Source organism: Orcinus orca, chromosome 18 (assembly GCF_937001465.1).
Source record: "Orcinus orca chromosome 18, mOrcOrc1.1, whole genome shotgun sequence".
Lineage (NCBI taxonomy): Eukaryota > Metazoa > Chordata > Mammalia > Artiodactyla > Delphinidae > Orcinus > Orcinus orca.
In genome coordinates this window covers 62,874,041-62,894,030 of record NC_064576.1, presented here as the reverse complement: position 1 = coordinate 62,894,030, position 19,990 = coordinate 62,874,041, and the positions used below count along the sequence as shown (strand labels likewise).

Genomic DNA, 19,990 nt, shown 5'->3' with positions numbered 1-19,990 from the left:
AGTTATTTTCCAGGGGGATATAAGCACTTTTTATAAGTTACCTCTCATCCTCCCAACAAGCCAGCAAAGTTAGATAATTCACAGGCGGGAAACAGGCTCAGAGAAGCTAGGAATCCCACCCAGGATCACACAGCCAGTATACGTGGCAGAAGAGGGATCTGAATTCATGTCTGTTGGCTCTGAAGTCTTTTCTCTAACTTGGCCCTACCTTGAATATTTTGCTCAATAAGAATAAACGAGAAAAAGGCCCTTGCGCTCCCGGAAGACCGAACCTGCCGGGTGATATATTTGCTGACTTGGGGTGAGATCTGACCGCGAGGTCATGTCATGTTCCCTTTGGATGGTTCCTTTCCATTTGCATATAATTTAGTTTTTGCTGGGTCTTAGCCTCTACAGTTGATGTGCAGGGTTTTGTTGTGTTTTTATGGTTTCCAGTCTTCCCTCCCCTCCCCAGCCCCTTCCTGCTCTGTGTTCCCAATTGTGTCCTCTCTTTACTCCTGGCTGTGCTTGGGGAATGTGTCCTGTTTTGTAACTGGGCTAATCATTGTCTAAAGAATCTAATTGTATTGATTTTTCAAAAAGCTTTTAGGACCATAGATGTCATGTTTATAGGGACATGGAAATATTTATATAATTGTACAGAAAATAACCTTTCAGAGATGTTCAAAGTATAAGTTTGTTTTGGTCAGAAAAGAAGAATTCCTATTTCAAAAACTTTCCCATGCTATATTAGAATAAAGTTTCTTTTTCTATTCATCTAAAAATTTGCCTTTGGCTGGCTCCGAGTGGGAAGCGTGTAGGAGCCAGTGCAGCGCCATCTTTGGTGAGAACCTCGAGGTGCTGGCTTTGCTCAGTGCCTTTTCAGGGGGAGAATAGAATGCGGTTTAACAGTGGAGGCCAGGAGGGTGGCCCGAGCCCTCTGATGGGCCATCCCAGCACTGTGTGAGCCCCTCTCCCGAAGGCCTTCCTCAGTGGTCTGTGGGGAGAGCTCTGGAAAGCACCGCCTCAGGGTACCTGTCCCGCTGGTTCGGACACGGGCCTAGGTGACCCCATCATATGCACTTCCCTGGTTGAGGGCGATTGTCTACAAATGGCTGTTCTCAAATGCACACATTTAATCAGAACAGCTATATTTTGGGATCCTTGGCCCTGAAGGAATCGGGTGGGAGGGGTAGTAGAAAAGTCTGGACCAAAGTGCTGTGTTGGGAAGGCTCTGTGAGCATCTTGTGTGTGTGGGGGGGGGGAGCTGTACCTAGAGGTGAAGTGACAGTGTCATTCGTCATCCAAACCAGGATACTTTTAAGAGTGAAAGGAGGTGCTATTAACAATTATGACAGGGCAACTGGCCTGAACTGGGACTACCCAGGCAAACTGGGACGTGTGGTCACCTGCCTTAAAAGGGAAATAGACATTTTGCTGTCGTCACCAACACAAACTGTAACACTTCAGAACTTTGCCCCGATTGTAGGTTCCACAGACATGCTGGTGACCTAATCCTTCATCAGACTGAGAGATTTCCCCCTCTGTCACATCCTGATACCAACACTTCTCTGTAGAGTCATTAAGGTGACTGTCTGGCAGCTTGGTGTCAGTGCACAGCTGGAGAGCCAGGCACGGGCTACGCTAAGTGCCCTCCAGCACAGCCTTAGGACTTGACACCCGGCTTGCTGGACGCCTTTTCTGGAGGCCTGGCTATGGGAATTTCATGTCGTATGCACGTCCCGTTGTGGAAAGGGAAGGTTGAGTCCATTTCTTTAGAAAATAGATGTTTTCTAAAACTTGAGCAAATTTCCCTGATAGGATTCCACATGCACCCGAATAAATCATAACATCTGTCCATTCCTGATAACTTTTCAGCCTTTAAGACCTTAGTGAAGAATTGTGATAGGATCACCTATTAAATAAATGAATGTAATAATTCTAGATTTTCTCCTTCTCTTAAACAACGGCACCTGGAAATTGACATGTCCAAAAATCGGTCCCCAAATTGTTTTGCTGGTTTACTGTGGAACCAAGACTAATAAAAAAATGACCTTTATTTTAAGAAAATCCAGCGTAAGCCAAACTCAGCCAATCAAATAGGTGAATTAGAAAAAGGTTTGAATTACAGAAGGATTTTTTCTTTTTGCTTTGAAAAATTCATGATGATACTTCAGCAGCTAAGTTCCCTAATGTGTATAAAATTCTTCTGGAGTGAGAAAAGTTTTATTTGCATACAACTTTTTCTTCACTGCATCTTTTGTTTTAAAAGAAAGTAAGGAGTAGCATACACGAAGAAATGCTTTAGGCAGCCAGTCGTGCTGACGCTCGGTTTCCCCTTCAGATTACCTTGATGTGTGGGAAAGCTGAGTTGGTATTGGAAAGTATTGTGGAGCTCTTAGGAATGAAACCACCCTCCCTTCTTCATTTTCAACCTCAGCTTGGGCAGAGACATGAGCACCACTGTTTTGGTGCCTTCCAGAGGGAGATGTCTGCTTGTCTGCCGTGTTCCTTTGTGTAAAGACAATGACAACGGCTGAAATTACAGGATAGAATATGAGAATGTTAAATAACGCTGTGAAATCCCAGAGTCTCCTTTACTCTGTTCAAAAAGATTAAAAAAATAAATAAACTGATGGAAAATCATCTAAGGGCTAAGATGAAAACAAGAGCTAATGGAAATTTAACATTTTTTTCCACTGAAAAGGAAATGGCAATCATTTCTTCTTTATATAAACATGAAACTGCTTGTAGCAAAAACTGAAGCATGCAGAAATTTATAAAGGGGGGAAGAGGCTGCCATAATACCACCCCCCCAAAAAAGGAAACCCCATGGACATGATTTCATGGAGGGGTGTCCTTTGTGAGGGGACAGCACTGGGGCACTGAGACAGCGAAGCCTATCTGCCCATGGGGGACCCGGCTCCCTGACCACGTTAAAACCGTCTGAGCACAGAGGTGCTGTAGGGGCCCTGTTGTGAACTGATGGCCACCCAGGTACCCGTAAGTTCAGGGGACAGACAGCGTTCAAATACTGTGGGTGTCGCAGTTGGGTCCATCACTTTTGGCCCAGCTGGTCCTCACAGTGGTGTGAAGAGATACTTGCGTCCCTGCCCCATTTCAACAGTCAAGCTGACTGTCCAGGAGACAAGAGTCAGGCTGAGTGTTCAAGCCCATTTGCTCCGGCCACAAAGCCCGTGTGCCCCTCTGGGCTACCCACTCCCTGCAAAGGTGATGCTGGGTACTCTCCTTAGCAGGAGAGGCTGGGCTTCCTCGCCACCCCTTGGTGCCTGGCGTGGGACACGAGAAGTGTTCTTTGGCAGGCCAGTGTGGTTTATCTCAAGAGCCACCAGGTGTCTCTCTGACCAAAACAACTTCCCAGTCTATAGCCAGAGCCCACATTCTCCTGGTCAGTTTTTGGAAGCATCTGGAAATTCAAATAGACATCATCATAATGAAAATGTGGGTGATGGGGCAGAGCGGGAGGCTGGAGTTAGCTCTGGCACTGGGTGCCTCTACGATGTGTTTATATCTGTACTTGCAGCCCAGGGTTTGAGCCTTCTCAAATTTGCTCTTAGCGGTGCAGAGTACATCAGTGGGATGACTCAGCAGTGACATTCCTTTGTTGTCACGTGTGCCTTAGCGTCATATAATATTCCTGCAAGTTTAGATCTTTTTTAAAAAAATAGAGTTATTTATTTATTTATTTATGGCTGCATTGGGTCTTTTTTTTTTTAACATCTTTATTGGAGTATAATTGCTTTACAATGGTGTGTTAGTTTCTGCTTTATAACAGAGTGAATCAGCTATACATATACATATATCCCCATATCTCTTCCCTCTTGCGTCTCCCTCCCTCCCACCCTCCCTATCCCACCCCTCTAGGTGGTCACAAAGCACCGAGCTGATCTCCCTGTGCTATGTGGCTGCTTCCCACTAGCTATTTTACATTTGGTAGTGTATGTATGTCCATGCCACTCTCTCACTTCGTCCCAGCTTACCCTTCCCCCTCCCCATGTCCTCAAGTCCATTCTCTAGTAGGTCTGCGTCTTTATTCCCATCTTGCCCCTATGTTCTTCATGACCTTTTTATTTTTTTTGAGATTGCATATATATGTGTTAGCATACGGTATTTGTTTTTCTCTTTCTGACCTACTTCACTCTGTATGACAGACTCTATGTCCATCCACCTCACTACAAATAACTCAATTTCTTTTCTTTTTATGGCTGAGTAATATTCCATTGTATATATGTGCCACGTCTTTATCCATTCATCTGTTGATGGACACTTAGGTTGCTTCCATGTCCTGAGCTGCGATGAACATTTTGGTACATGACTTTTTTTGAATTATGGTTTTCTTAGGGTATATGCCCAGTAGTGGGATTGCTGGGTCGTATGGTAGTTCTATTTTTAGTTTTTTAAGGAACCTCCATACTGTTCTCCATAGTGGCTGTATCAATTTACATTCCCACCAACAGTACAAGAGGGTTCCCTTTTCTCCACACCCTCTCCAGCATTTATTGTTTGTAGAATTTTTTGATGATGGCCATTCTGACTGGTGTGAGATGATATCTCAGTGTAGTTTGATTTGCATTTCTCTAATCATTAATGATGTTGAGCATCCTTTCATGTGTTTGTTGGCAGTCTGTATCTTCTTTGGGGAAATGTGGCATTGGGTCTTGGTTGCTGCATGCGGGCTTTCTCTAGTCATGTTGAGCAGGGGCTACTCTTTGTTGTGGTGCGCGGGCTTCTCACTGCGGTGGCTTCTCTTGTTGCGGAGCACGGGCTCTAGGCACGTGGGTTTCAGTAGTTGCGGCACACGGGCTCAGTAGTGTGCACAGCAGTTTAGTTTAGAAGGCAGGATCTTGTCTCACTCGACTTATCTGCATTATATTTAGAAGTGTGATCACTTCCCCCAGTCTTTTTTGACATTTTTCCCTTCTCTCCAGGGTAGAATTACGTCACCTCAGGTATGGTTTCCTAAAAAAACGCACTAACATTTGATTAAAATAGAACGATCTTGCTCTGCTATTTCTGATGACTCCAACTTGGGGGCTAAATATACACCCAGCACAGAGCTGTGGTGTTTCCGTCACCAAGGTGGAGCGGCCATGACACCATGTGGATTCAGTCTCTGGGTCACCAGCCCTCCACTGGGCACTGGGAGAATCCCGCTGGGGTCTGGAGGAATACGGTTGTTTCATCAACGTCTGTTTTCTCCTTCCTGCTTAATAGTTAGAGTTAAGGCTAAATTCCATATGTGCTTAGAATACAGCTAAATTTTGAAATGTGTTACTTCTAGGAAAGTAAAGGAGATGTATGCTGCCAGTCTATGGATTTAGATACACTTAAATTTGGATCTAGTGGGGTTTCCTGTAAAGTAGTAAAAATACTAGATACCTCAGGATGGGGACTTCGTTCTCCATTTAAAGCTCCACCCACTTCTAGGTCATTTTTTTTTTTTTGGCTGCGCCACTTGGCATGTGGGATCTTTGTTCCCTGGCCAGGGATCGAACCTGTGCCCCCTGCAGTGGAAGTGCAGAGCCCTAACCACTGGACCGCCAGGGAAGGGCATCTAGGTAATTATTAATGTGCATGCCTCTTTACTCATCATTTCTTCCCTGTCCACTCTAAGGACATTCAGTGCAAATGACTCAGCCTTCCTTCTCCTCTCTGTTCATCCCCCCACCAGCCTGCCTCCCCCCTCCTCCCCGCGAGACTCACGACCACCACACACGCGCGCGCGCACACACACACACACACACACACACACACACACACCCCTCTCTAATGGGCAGGATGAGATTCTGTGCCTTAGGAGGCGGATTTAGAGGAGAGGAAAGTTGCATCTTGTCCCTGTGTTGGGGAGGAGGGTCACGTGTGACCTGGCCATTGAAGGGTGGGTTGTAATTTCATGGAAGAACATGGAGGGAGACGCCTGGAGGGGCAAAGGGGCCTTCAGGGCAAAGCCAGTGGCCAGCCTGGTTGGCCAGAGCTGTGTGGCAAGTGGTAGGGGGAACGTGCAAAGGGTATGAGCTATAAAGGAAGGTTCTGGTACACGTCTCTCTGTATCTCTCTATAATTAACTCAAGCGACATTTGGGATCTATCTGTCTGTCATTTCTCTATGTATCTTTATTATATGTAGATATACATGTATGTGTATACACAAATATATATTTCTATATGTGTATATGTATATATATGTGTTGCTATTGTTAAAACATCTAGATTAGTAAAAGGAAAGAAAAAAGTTATTTCTACCTTTGTTAACATCTGTTGTTAGAATTACTTCCTTCTTTCTTTCAAATTCTATTGGAAGTGCTCATAAGCAATACTGTTGTTGGTGGTATAAGAGCAATTGAGAAACTATCAGAAGGCTGACCCTATTTCCATGTGGTTTTAATCAGTCATGTCCTGGGAGTCATGCTGAGGTGCTCAGGAGAGAGGAGCCCTTGGAAGGAGCGCACACAGGAACCCTGTCCTCAAGCTGCTTCACCGGGTCACCTGAACACAGGCAGTGGAGTTTGGGGGAACGGATTAGACACTAAGTAGGAGCTGAGCCCTGGCGCACTCCTTTTAAGCACAAGAGATATTTACAAAGGAGCCACTGAGGAAAGTGGCCTGGAAGGGTCTCGAGGAGAGGGTAGGATTTGTGAAGCCAGCGTCGGGAAGGTAGGAGGGTTGGCCCGAGTGGGGTGCAGGCTAGGGTGGGCTGGCTGAAGCCTATGTGAGGCTGGGGGATGGGTACCAGGGGATGCTCCACAGGAAGCTTCTGGTTGGCTGGCTGGCCACCTCCTGCCAATTCTTATTGCATCAATGTCTCTGTGAAGTCTTGAGCATGAAAACCTGAGTTTCCCAAGCATACTAAAGGGACCACAGAATCTCTCCTTCCACGATACAATTGCCAGTGGGTGCAGAGGCAGGATCGTGATGGCATAGGGTGTTCCAGGAACGCTCCTCAGAGAGGGTGAGCACTGAGTGAAGGTCAAGTGTACGAGGGGTTTGCTCAGCGGGAGAGGAGAAGGCATTGGGTCCAGGTGGTGCGTGTGGAGGGGAGAGTGGACTGGCTACTGGGGACGAGGGGACAGGGGCTGAAGAGATGGGCGGGGCCGCACTGTTTGGAGGGAGGCGTAACTGGTGTAGGACAGGGAAGCAGGGACAGCTGGGGGTGGGGTCCTTTTTTCTCCTCCCCCCACTCCGGAGACTCTGCCGCCCCTTCCCTTCTCATCCTCTGAATAGTGGCCACAAGAGTGCAGAGCTAGGGGTCCTAGGAAGAGGAGCACGTGCCAACCTTGGCCCCTCCTGGCCTCAACCCCGCTCCAGGATGGTGAAGACCCTCCATAGGCCCGGAGGAGAGTTTAAACAGCATCTGGGCGGGGCTCCTGTCTCCAGAAGATCGTGTGACAGTCCCAGTCAGGGGTGACAGGCAGGGAAGGCAGAACACTTGTCCATCTGGGGCAAGGCTGAGGAAGGTGTGCTTTCCAAACCCCAGTGGAATACGAATCCCTTCTCTTCCCACCCTGCCCCACCGGGGAGCGGGAGTGATGTTTATTCATTAACTCAGAGAGAATTCGCAGAACCCCAAAGGATGCTTCTTCCAGAAGCATGCCCCAAAGCACGTGCTCACCTGGAAATCCATGCAGTGGATGCAAACGGGCTAGATTCTGCCTTTGGAAGGAAATTCACCTGCAGTGAAAACTGAGGGGCTCCTGGCTTTGGAGGAAGGGGCTCTCGTCTCTGCAGGAGGAGGGCCCAGAGCCTAACTGGGTTGGAGTTTTTTCCTCCCTCCCCTCCCCTCCCCTCCCCTTTCTCTTTCCCCTTCTCCCCTTCCTTCTTCCTTCCCTCCCTTCCTTCCTTTTCTTTCCTTCTGTTTTTTTTAACAGGTAGCTTTGGAGCTGTTTGTCTCTCAGGATTCCCTCACATCCCCGACGGGGCCAGCTGCGGGGTGGCTGCTAGCCTGCACGGACCCTGAGACAGGGGCTCCGGCCGCCGGCCGATGCTCTTCCGAAACTTCGGTGCGGATGCAGCACAGCTGGTACCGTTTTGTTTCTCCTGACCTTGACAAGCCACCCTTTCCGTCGCTGCCCCAGGTCGTCATGACTGGGGACGGAGAGGCCATGTCAGATCCACAAAGCCGGCTCCTCATTAGCTCATTTGGGTCCTATTTCTTTTCTTTTTTTTTTTTGGTGGTACGCGGGCCTCTCACTGTTGTGGCCTCTCCCGTTGCGGAGCACAGGCTCCGGACGCGCAGGCTCAGCGGCCATGGCTCACGGGCCCAGCCGCTCCGCGGCATGTGGGATCTTCCCGGACGGGGGCACGAACCCGTGTCCCCTGCATCGGCAGGCGGACTCTCAACCACTGCGCCACCAGGGAAGCCCGGGTCCTATTTCTTGAAAGTCCTCATTGAATGGCTCTGATGCAAGGCCTAAACAAGGGGCAGGGAGGCCTGAGTCACAGGTCAGACCTCAGAGTCTAAAATCGGAGTGGGTTTGACAAAAGATTGTCCTCCCACCTCCTGGCACTGGTGGGCTGCAGTGTGGGTTTCCCGGGGACTCATCTGGATTTGCTGACCCAGAGGCTCCTCCAAGAAAACTGCCCAACCAGCTCCACAAGGTGACGTTCTGTCACCTGACTCCCATCCAGGATTCAAACAGTGCCTCCGTCCAACACCACACACCGGGGTAGACAGAGCAATGGCCCCCCAAAATACGCACTTTCTAACCTTCAAACCCTGTGACTGTTATCTTACCTGGCAAAGGGGGCTTTGCTGATGTGATTAAGTGAAGGATCTTGAGATGGGGAGGGCATCCCGGATTATCTGGGTGGGCCAGTGCAGTCACGGGGTCATTATGAGAGGGAAGTGGAAGGATCAGAGTCAGACAAGGAGGTATGAGGATAGAAGCGAGATTCATGTCTTTGAAGATGGGGGAAGGGGCCACAGACCAAGGAATACAGGCGGCCTTGAGAAGCTGGAAAAGGCAAGGCAATGAATTCTCCCCTCAAGCTTCCAGAAGGACCCATCCCTGCTGACATCTTGATTGGAGCCCATGAGACCATTTTGGACCTCTGACCTCCAGAACCGTAAGACAATAAATGTGTGTTGTTTGAAGCCACTGAGTTTGTGGTACTTTGTTACAGCAGTGATAGGAAAATAACCTGCCCCCCTAAGGTCTCTGCAGGCGCCTGGGCGGATTGGTGTTGGGAGGGACAGCCTAAGCCTGCCCAGACCCTCCCAAGCTTCTCCAGAGAAGGCCCTGAAGCTGAGTGAGTCTGGAAAACACTGGTGTATAAAAAGGACTCTTTAATGCAGATGACGTCTCAGAACACTTAACGTGTGTATCTGTCTAGTGAGGCTTCAAGACAAGGGCGTGTGCAGAGGGTTTCCTGGTGCTCTAACTGTGAAACTCCTTTTCAAGTGATAACTCACCCGGATTGGATGGTCTGTGAAGATTAACTGATGTAACGTCCACCTCTCCCCCACCTGTTTATCTCCATCCTGTGACCACCCCCCCCATTCCAACTCTCCCCTTTCCTCTATAAAAGCACGCTCTCTTCCTTGTTCTCTGGATTTGCCTATGGTCTGCCAGAGCTTGCCTTCTCAAATTGCAATTCCTTTGGCTATTCCCAAATAAATTCATTCTGCTGGTAAGATAACTGGCTCTTTTATTTTTAAAATTAACAAAGTCTTGTCTTTTAACTCTCCAGTCTTAGCCTGCTTCAGACAATGTAGTTTCACTTCATCTGAAAAACTACACAAAGTAGTCTTTAACTGGCCTTTATGAGAAGTCTGTTTAAGCACTAGTGCAAAATATAGGCAACAACTCTCTTTTCCTACTGAGTATAAAGCATGCTGAGAATGTGTTCTTTGATCCCAGGCATATAAATCACTATTAAAATGCCTCATGGACTCGTCACTACCAACTTCTTACCTGTATTTTCCATAAAATAATGCATTGGCTCCCTAGTCCTTTGATCCTGACCTTGATGATGAAAGCTTTATGGCCTGCCTCCCTCCCTTCTTTTCTTCCTCCCTCTCTCCTGCCCTCCCTCCCCTTAGGTTAAGCCATTAAGAGTTAGGTATGATATGCTAATAGCATAGAGATAAGATAAGATAAGTACTGCTGCTTGGTGTTGAGTGGGGCAATAAGAAAAGCAAACAAGCACAGTAACGTTTTGTTTTTTTGTGTTACGCAGGCCTCTCACTGTTGTGGCCTCTCCCGTTGCGGAGCACAGGCTCCGGACGCGCAGGCTCAGCGTCCACGGCTCACGGGCCCAGCCGCTCCACGGCGTGTGCGTCGGCAGGCAGACTCTCAACCACTGCGCCACCAGGGAAGCCCCACAGTAACGTTTTAAAGGGCCATTGGTAGGTGACCCACAGAGGAAAGTGGCACACTCGCCCATGTGTACACAAGGAAACCTACAAAGGACAGTCACTGCCACACTGTTTGTACAGGAAACAGCCAAGATGTCCACCAGTAGGGAAATAAAGAGAAAAGTTGTGCTGTGTGTCATGTACCGAAATACTCTGCAGCATTCAAGATGCATGAACCGGATCTATCCTGTATCAATATGGGTAACTCTGGAAAGCGCAATGTGGAGGGGAAAAAGTTACCGACAGACACGTAGAGGGAAATTGCTTTCTGTAAATTTAAAAAACAAAATAGTTCCATATATTGTAGACACAGACTTCTACAGTCAAAGTATAAACATAGTCCGGAGATACTCCCTGAGTTCAGAACAGGGGTTTCCTCTGAGGAGAAAGGAAAGAGAATTGGGTCTGGGAGTGTTTGAGAGGTATGTTAGGGTGTTAGGGTCTTCCACTATATTTGTAACATGTTGATTCTAAAAATATGAAGGAAATATGCCAAAATGACAGCACTGGTTAGAGCTGGGTGGTGGGTACATGAGTTCTGTTACATTACTCTCTCCCTCTCTCTCCACATATATACATATATTTTTTTCATATATATAAATTTTTAAAAATACACATGGGTGTGGCGTTTGGAGAGAAGCCATGACTGAAGCTATAGAGTCAGGGCATCTTCACAGACAGCTCAAGTAAAGCAGTAGGCAGGCCCTGCACTTTGAGTTGTGACACAGAAGAAGTGAGCAAAGACCTTGGAAAACACTTATTTTTAAGGGACGAGGTAGAGAAAGAGAAGGAACAGAGCCAGGGAGGATGTGTGAACAGGAGGTCCAGCAAAGAAAAATTTTTAAAAAAAAAATTATAATGAAAACGGTCAACTGCTCCGAGTGTATACAAGTGCAGAAAATAGCAAGGGGAATCCCCATACACCCACCTGAGCCTCTCCTTGAACTGAGTAACTGTCACGATTTTGCCAAATTTGCTTTTTCTATTTCCTCTTTTCTTTTTTCCCCTGTTTTGGTTGGCTGAAATGGTTTAAAGCAAATCCCAGACCTCATGTCTTTCCACTCTACCACAGTATGCATTTCTGAGCTACCCAGACATTGAGAAGGATTTTTAAGGAGGGAAATGTCAGTGGCAGTAAATGTTGCAGATGACCTGAGAGACGAGAGGACCAAGGGGCTGTCACAAAAACTTCAGGTGTCAGAGTGGACATGTCTGAGGGTCCTCTGCACCGTGGGATTGGCCCTGGATGCCGCACGCAGCCTCAAGAGAGGCGAGACAGCGGGGGAGCGCTGGTATTTCCACTGTGACACATATAACGTGGCTGACCTCTACTGCCTGGCTTTCTCCACCTCAGGATAAAGTTCCTTAGCCTCGCTGAGTGTCAGTTTCCTTGCTCATTAAAGGGGCTTAATGTGACCCACCGCATAGGGTTTTATGGGATGAAATGAGGTGTTACATGGTGCGTTCCATGATCCAACTCATGTTGGCCCATAGCACCTTGGAAGTGGTCCTCGTCCCTGGGCTAAGCTGAACTTGGCAATCAAGTGGGCACTTTTTACAGCTTGTACCCCTGGCTTCCTTCTTCCTGATGTGTGTTAAGTAGAGACTGTGTTGGCCTTCCCTGGTGGCGCAGTGGTTAAGAATCCGCCTGCCAATGCAGGGGACACAGGTTTGAGCCCTGGTCCGGGAAGATCTCACATGCCGTGGAGCAACAAAGCCCATGCGCCACAACTACTGAGCCTATGCTCTAGAGCCCATGAGCCACAACTGCTGAGCCCGCATGCCTAGAGCCGTGCTCTGCAACAAGAGAAGCCACAGCGTTGAGAAACCCGCACACCGCAACTAGAGAAAGCCCATGCGCAGCAATGAAGACCCAGTGCAGCCAAATATAAATAAATAAATACAATTTAAAAAAAAAAAGAGACTGTGTTGAAACATGAGGACATCTGGAGAGATCTCAAACCCTGCAGAGTGCAGAGCAGAGGCTCAGGGCTTGACGGCAGCTAATTGTTCCCCGGCAGATGTCAGCTTTGCCTGACTATCTCTCTTAGTGCGTTTGCAGCTGTACAGGAGGCTAACAGCCTCTGGCATTCTCCTCCTGTTTCCATTCTCCCAAATGCACCCCAAATCCCAGCCACGCCGCTTAATTACCACAGGCCCACCTGACGGCAACACGCTTCGATGATTTTATTTGTCATCTTTAGAGCACGTGTAGGATTTTTTTTTTTTTCCAGAGACTTCAGTAGTTTGTCCTGTGGATACATTTTCCAGGAGAAAATGCCAACAAATAGGACAGGGCTGAGTTTCCTAAATGTCCTGATCCCCTGGAAGCTTCTGTTCTTCAGCATCCCCAGGCGGACATGTGCTATAATTGCTGCAGACTTGGGGTGGTCCTGCTTCGGGCTCTGTAGCCCGGAGAGTCTCACTTCCACATCAGTGCCTGGCCTGGATGTGGGTTATCTGAAGCTGCCCCTGCAATGCAGCTGCAAATCCAGAGAAAGAGGAACGCAGAACCTGCTCACCAGGGAACAGCTCGATAAGTACATGTTGTCACTGGCGAAGAGAGAGCTGGCAGACAATATAATTACAGTCATTCCAAGAGATTCATTCTGCTGAATTACCCCTTTAGGGGGCAGCCCTCCCATTTCTTTGGTGCCAGTATGATTTAAAAAAAAAAAAAACCAAAAAACTCATTGGTAAATTTCAAAATGCTACAGGTAAAAGCAAACTGCTTTCCTTAGCTCCTTGGTTATTTGTTTAGGATTTTATGTATCTCGTTAGAATTGTTTTGCAATAGATTGAGGTCCCTGGCCCTGCCTTTTGGGGGAAGAGAGGAGTCCAAGCTCAGAGGGAGGAGATGACCTCAACTGTATCCCATGGAAACATTAGCTTCAGGACAACAACAGCGCAGACCAAGCCCTGGCAATGCACTTTGTCTACTCATCCATTGCTTAATTTGGTGTCTGAATCAACAGTCTTTGTGGCCAGAGAGAGGAAGAGGGGAAGTTGTGAAATTTCTTTCCTTGGGAAGCTTGGTTTAATGGACACCTGTTTGTTGTGAATGTCAGACAGAACCCTGGGCTCAGGAGGGTGGATTTCATAACTCTGAACATCCTTCTCATAATCGTTTCCATCAGTCTGCTTTACAGATTCCGAAGTATTTCTTCTGCTTCATTTGCTCAGGTATCCATTCATCCATTCAACGAGCATTTATTAAAAGTGAACTGTGTGCCAGGACTGCACTGAGCACTGGGGATACTGTCACTGTCTTCCAGGGGCTTATAAGCCAGTGTGGCAGGCAGATGTGCAGACAGCGTGGTCCATGCCACTCTGGTGGGAAGCCCATGGCCTGGGGCACCTACCCAGCCTGGGAGAGGGGACAGACCAGGCTCCCTGGAAGGGACCTGAATAAATAACTGGGGGCTGCCTAGAAAGGAACTTCAGAGAAAGAATGAAGATGTTTAATGGGAGATTCTTTAAAAGTATGGCCAAGTGATGCACTGTGGAAACCCTCTTTCCAATCTCACAGTCTGGAGCTGGAGATCCACTTCCTGTGAAGGCACTGTGGGCTGGGAGCTCTGTCAGGGATGCATGGGTTGTGCTGACCTTTAAAGGCATGGGTGACACCTGAGCCTGCTGCCTCCACATGCAGCAGAGAAGGCTGCTTGCAGGGCAGTAACAGGCAGCCACACAGAGAAAAAGCATGAAAACCCAGGGCTCAGGAGCTTTGCCTCCCCTCAGTTATTCAATCACTTCTAAGTATTCATTGAATACCTGCTACATGCACTGGTCCAGGCTCTGGGAGTACAAGCAATTGAATTGCTGCCCTTCGGGCCTGTATGTAATGATGGGGGGAGGGCGGCAATCAACAGACAAGTAAATCTATGGTCTGTCAGACGGTGATGGAGAAAGATGATGGAAATGAGGCAGCGGGTGCAGGGTGAAGTGGGGATGGGGGGAGCAAACACTCAAGGGCGCCAACCATGTGGATCCCCGAAGTGAGCGGGTCGCAAGTGGAGGAAATGGTTAGTGCAAACGCCCAGGCAGCAGTGCACCTGTTATGTTCAGGGAGCGGCAAGGAGGCCTGGGAAGAAGGAGTGTGGGAAGGAGAGGGGCCTGGGCCGCTCTGAGTGAGAGCAAGATAAGGTGCAGTGGCATCCTGGCAGAAGAGTGGTACCATGTGACTTTTGTTTAACAGGGTCGCCCACTATCAGGTCAGTGCAGGCTCACAAGAGCGGCAAACTGGTGCCTTGCAAGGAAAAATCAGGGGCCTACGCAAACTAATTAAGCAAAAATATCACAAAACACCTGTTACCGAATTAAGATCTATGGCCTCTGCCTGGACCCTAGCCTGGCCCAGGCTCTCTGCCTCCGCGGGGCAGGGTTCTTTTTCTGTTAGGTTCAAGTAGTGAAGAACAAACACGAAACCGAAGCTGCGACACAGCACAAGCTTCACTGAGCGGCCGAAGAATGGGGAATTGGGAACTGAGTTCACAGATCAACTTCCCACCCGCCTGGCAAGAGTGATTTAATTTTAAAGAGTAAAGACAAAGGGAGGAGGTGTGAGGCTAGTAACGGGCAGGCATATGCATTAATCTACCAGGGAAGGGGCAGGGCCTTTTCAAGGGTGTGAGGTGCCACCCCCTTGTTATCCTGTTTTGTTCCTTAATGTCTGGTCCTGGCCGCTGGTGGGCGTGTCATTTAATATGCTAATGTAGTCAAATCAGCGTATAATGAGACGCAGGGTCTGTTCGAGGGTCAGATTCGCCGCCATCTTGGTCCCAGCTGGTTCCGTCCGGTTTTTAATTTTTTTGCGTGTAGCTTCGTTTCTTATCTCTGGACCCTTTAACTTAAAAAGACTTACGTTCGCTCCTCCTAACGGTGGCGGTTTGGCAGCTTTCTTTTTTTTTGCGGTACGCGGGCCTCTTACTGCTGCGGCCTCTCCCGTTGCGGAGCACAGGCTCCGGACGCGCAGGCTCAGCGGCCACGGCTCACGGGCCCAGCCGCTCCGCGGCACGTGGGATCCTCCCGGACCGGGGCACGAACCCATGTCCCCTGCATTGGCAGGCGGACTCCCAACCACTGCGCCACCAGGGAAGCCCGGTTTGGCAGCTTTTGAGCAAGGACACTTCTGCTAACAGTGGCGGTTGATGGGTTTCGAGCAAAGACCTGGAGCAGCTCTGGCAACACACCAGTACGTGAAGGACATTTTGCTGGGTACTTTGGTCCTTATCCTGAGGAGCCAGCGCTCTGGGTGAGCAGAGGTATGAGCGTGCACGGAGACGACAACTCAGTGAAGGATGGTACGTCACACATGTTCACGGAGGTGCAGAGTTTCTCTCAGAAACGGAGCGCAAGAGCGGGAATGCTAGCACGAACGGGTAAGAGGGGCGCTCACTATGTGCCCACACCCTTCTGAGCACCTTGGATCTCCTGCTGGGGGTGGGGTTAGTGTGTTTCAGTTGCACGTGGGATAGTTGAGGATCGTGTTAGGCAGAGGCGAGCCACTTGCCCGTTCCTGGAGGGGTAAATCTGGAAAGCTTGATGTTTCCTTTGGGAGGGGCTAAGTAAACATCTTTTCAGTAAAGCAAAGGTCAATAAGAAAATTTGAATTTTACTTGTAAAACTACCTACCAGGCTTTGCCTTGGGGAGAAATCTCAGTCAAGGATCCAAATCAATGATTTCAGACCAGAAACACTGGAACACCAAGGTGATAAGGTGGTGTGCGGTTTAGTTAGCGATCATTACTTAACAAATGACCCCAGGACTTAGTGACTGAAAACAATGATTTGTTATTCCTCGTGATTCTGCTGCCTCGGAGATTCTTGTGCGGGTCTTGTCTGGGCTCACTCATGCTGTTGTGTTCAACTGGAGCAGGGTGGGGGGTTCAGCCCAGGGATGGGCACAGCTGGTTTGCTGGGCCATCTGGACCTTTCTATGCAGTAGTGTTTGACAATATAGGTTTTATTGATATTCAGGTACAGCGAGGCCAGTACCTCTGCATCTCCAGATCAGGAGATGATTGCCATTGAAAAGAGAGTTTGTTTTGCTCACAAATCCCAAGAGAAGGAGGCATAGGCGCCTGTCCCACAGGGCCCATGGGCAAGCTCTAGAGTCAGGCAGGAGGCAGAGGGAGTGAAGGACCACAGCCTTTCCTGTGGTTTCCATGGGAAGGAACAGGTGAGGCAGGGTGTGCAGGTTTAGGATTGGTGAGTTTGAATCATTTCATCAGGCTCTGGGGCTTAGGGACTGTCCCTAGTTGTCTAGGGTGTGGAAGGCAGGTGGAAAGTGGCCCAGAGTGTGAGACCCCAGTAAAGGAGGTGATTGGGGTGTGGACCCTGGATTGGTTGGTGTTGTGTATGAAAGGCACACTCATGGGAATGCAGCTTCCTATATCTAGGAACTGGCCAGCCCTGGGAGGGGCAGTCCCTCCTGGTCAGTGAGCCCCGGATGTCAAAGCATCAGATACAGAAAACAAAATCAATCCAGGTCTCAGGGCCTCTCATTAAGGGCTCTAGAGGTGGCTTCCTTAGAGGATGGCAAGGGCAGCTCAAAGGAGCAAGAGCAGGGCTTCCCTGGTTGCGCAGTGGTTGAGAGTCCGCCTGCCGATGCAGGGGACTCGGGTTCGTGCCGCGGTCCCGGAGGATCCCACATGCCACGGAGCAGCTGGGCCCGTGAGCCATGGCCGCTGAGCATGCGCGTACGCGAAAAAAAAAAAAAAGGAGCAAGAGCAGAAGCCACAAGGCTCTTAAGGCTTGGAAGGTGTGTGACGTCACTTCCGTTTGGTCAGAGTAAATCACAGAGTCACCCCAGATGCTCTTGATGGGAGGGGAGGAACACTTACCCTGTGGGATGGGCCGGTTCTTGTAGCCATCTTTGCAGACAATCTGCCACAGACCGGTTGGTTCTAGAATGTTACCAAGGCCTTTCTGAATTGATCAGATCCAAGAGGAAGGGCAGAAAGAAGTGGAGTTCCAGCTCATTTGCCTTTGCTGGTGTGTGGACCGGGCGTCACTTCCCTCCCCTCAGTTGGTCCCAGCATTGAAGGGCAGTTGGGTGTTTGCTCAGGAGCCCACAGGGAACTCTTGCACATTTAGGGGAGGGTGGGCAAGGCTCTGAGCTGCTGTCGCTCCCACCACCTCAAGGCCTGGCAACCCGGGAAAGTGCCTGCCTGCTTTGGCCGGGAGCCCAGGCCTGTTTGCCAACTGTTTGAATGCCTTAGGGTTGGGCTCTCTTGTCTTATCTTCTCATCAGGAGTTAAAGTCACCCTGTAACTTCTCCCATAGAAGTGCAGATGCTTTATTATAAAAGTGCCATTTGTACAGCATGTGGAATTGGACCAACTAGCCAGCATTCACATAACACTTCAAGGCCGTGAAGCACTTTCTCATATGATCTTTCATGGGAGGACACCGAGGCGCTGGGGTCTCAGGGATTCCCTGGGGTGTCTGTATTGGCTTGGGGCCCATGGGTGAGGCCACCGGAGCCCTACAAACCCTCCGCTGTTTCACATGGGGACTTCAGTGAGTCAGTTCTGTCCTCAGTTACCCTCTCTTCTGTCAGGCTGTACTCATTAGGGGATTATTTCTCCCTTTGGATCAGATGCTTCAGAGTCCCCTTAGTGACTGAGGAGTTCTCCTTGGCTGGGGGTCCTGCTCTGACACCCCCAGATATAGCCCACCCTGCCCACGGCTCTGCCCAGCTCTTGCTCCAAAAACCCCAGCTGGGCTGACCATTTGCCGGGAGTGGATTTCAGTCCCTCAAGAAAACACAGCCTGGGAAAAGCCAAACTGGCTCTCAACTCCAGACCCCTTAATCACCTCTGAGGTACAGTGGTAGATTCATTCGGGTGAGTCATTTGTTCTCCTTCTAAGAGTCTGAGGTAGATGCCCACCTGTCTGCTTCAGAACCCCAACAAGTGAAGCTGCCCCAGAAAAGAAGGCTGAGTCCTGTGAGTCACTCTCTAGCGCAGCACCATGGGCCCCTGTCCTTAGACGCGCACGGACATTAACCAGGGATAATAAGGACCGTCTTTCACCGTGATATCCTGTTTCTTTGGAAACCAGAGTGCAGTCTTTTAAATGCATAGCCCGTGATCACATTGTGCATCCTAGAACTCAGAGGCTTCTTATAGGGACCCAGCGGGGTCCAGAGGCAGGGGTTACACTTCAGGATTCCATTTCCAGCTTGGATGGTGACTCTGCTACTAGGACTTGCCCCCTTGCTCTGCTCTCAGAGATAACTTGCCAGCCGGAAAAAAAAAAAATCTCAGAGAGCTGCTAAAGAAGAATCCAGGCTTTCCTTCGGAACCTTGAAGAAGATGCTGTCCAAACAAATGGGTCCCAAGGGGGCAAAAGCATCTCCCTGTCTGGGGGGAAGGGTCTGGTGCTGATCTAGCCCACGTGGTGAGCGGGGCTCCGCTGCCCTGCTGCACCCAGCTGTGGGGACGGCGGGTGCCGAGGCTGCTCTGAAATCTTGAACCTCTGTGGTTTTTGCTCCTGCAGTCCTGCTTTGGGGCCTGCTCCTACTGATGGCTCTTTTCTCCAGAGAGGAACCATCTCTTTCTTCCTGCACAAGCCACCTTCAGCTTGACTTTTCTTCTGCGAGGGGATCTTCTCTGCCAAGTGCTTTGCAGTGTCTCCCTTTCTCCTTACGGTTCTCAACTAGAGGTGATTTTGACCTCCCCCAGGAAACATTCGTCAGTGTTTGGAGACATTTTTATTGTAACTGCTGGCATCAAGTGGTTAAAGGCCAGAGATGCACAGGACCGCCCTTCACAACGCAGAATGATCCAGTCCAAAAGGCTACCAGTGATGAGGTTAAGAAACCTGGCTGATGATGGCATCCCTTCCCCCAGCAGATAAAGTCCAAGATTCTCCCCCTCTGCACTGGTACTTTTCGCAATACCTTGAAAACGGGCCATGCTTATTTCATCTCTTTTGATCTAGAGCCTCCTTTTTCCCATGCACAGACCTGTAATTCCTATTCAAGCCTAGGGAGAATTACCCATTACCACTATCTATCACCATCCGTTAGCTACTGGAGGCGAGGTGATGTTTTCCCAGACCTACCTGTTATTCATTATCATCACCATCATCGACAACAATGACCTCATAGTCATCGTAAGAGCTGCATATATGCTAGTAACAAGCAGTCATTAGTCAATTGCCTGAAACCCAGTGCTACTGAATACAGTTCCTGCCACTGTGTATTCCTTAACTCTACAGGAGGCAGCACTAAAACCGGTCCATGGGCTCATCCCCATCATCGTCATCACCATCACCATCATCGTTGTTGTTATCATGGCAAGCCAGCCAACAAGTAATCTTGAAGTCCATGATGAGGATGATGATGATGGTGAATAGGAAGCAGCTCTGCAGAGACCACTGAACTCCCAGCGGCCACAAGCCACAGACACTCTGTTCTGGCCTTGAGTGTTCACTTCGCCCAGTATAGACACATTTTTATAAGGAGTTATTGGCATCTGAGCCCCTGGTGACCAGGTCTTATTTTCTAAGCATGCATGTGCACGCGCGCACACACACACGGAAGACTGTTGGAGAAACTCAAATGACATCACTAAGTCTGCACATCAGAGCAGGCAGGCTGGTGGAGAGGCTTTGGCTGCCCAGCTAG

General features: G+C 49.1%; 1 protein-coding gene across 3 annotated transcripts in view; it reads left to right on the top strand.

The window, feature by feature from the left end:
* The first annotated feature begins 5,695 nt into the window (after positions 1-5,695).
* DHRS12 (dehydrogenase/reductase 12) overlaps positions 5,696-19,990 on the top strand; it is a 177,499-nt gene continuing 163,204 nt past the window's right edge. For 2 of the 3 annotated variants that reach the window (XM_049701345.1, XM_049701341.1), the window contains exon 1: positions 5,696-5,701. The gene's annotated coding sequence lies outside the window, so the exon portion shown is untranslated. The remainder of the gene's footprint in view (positions 5,702-19,990) is intronic. The other variant, XM_049701342.1, reaches the window with a different exon arrangement.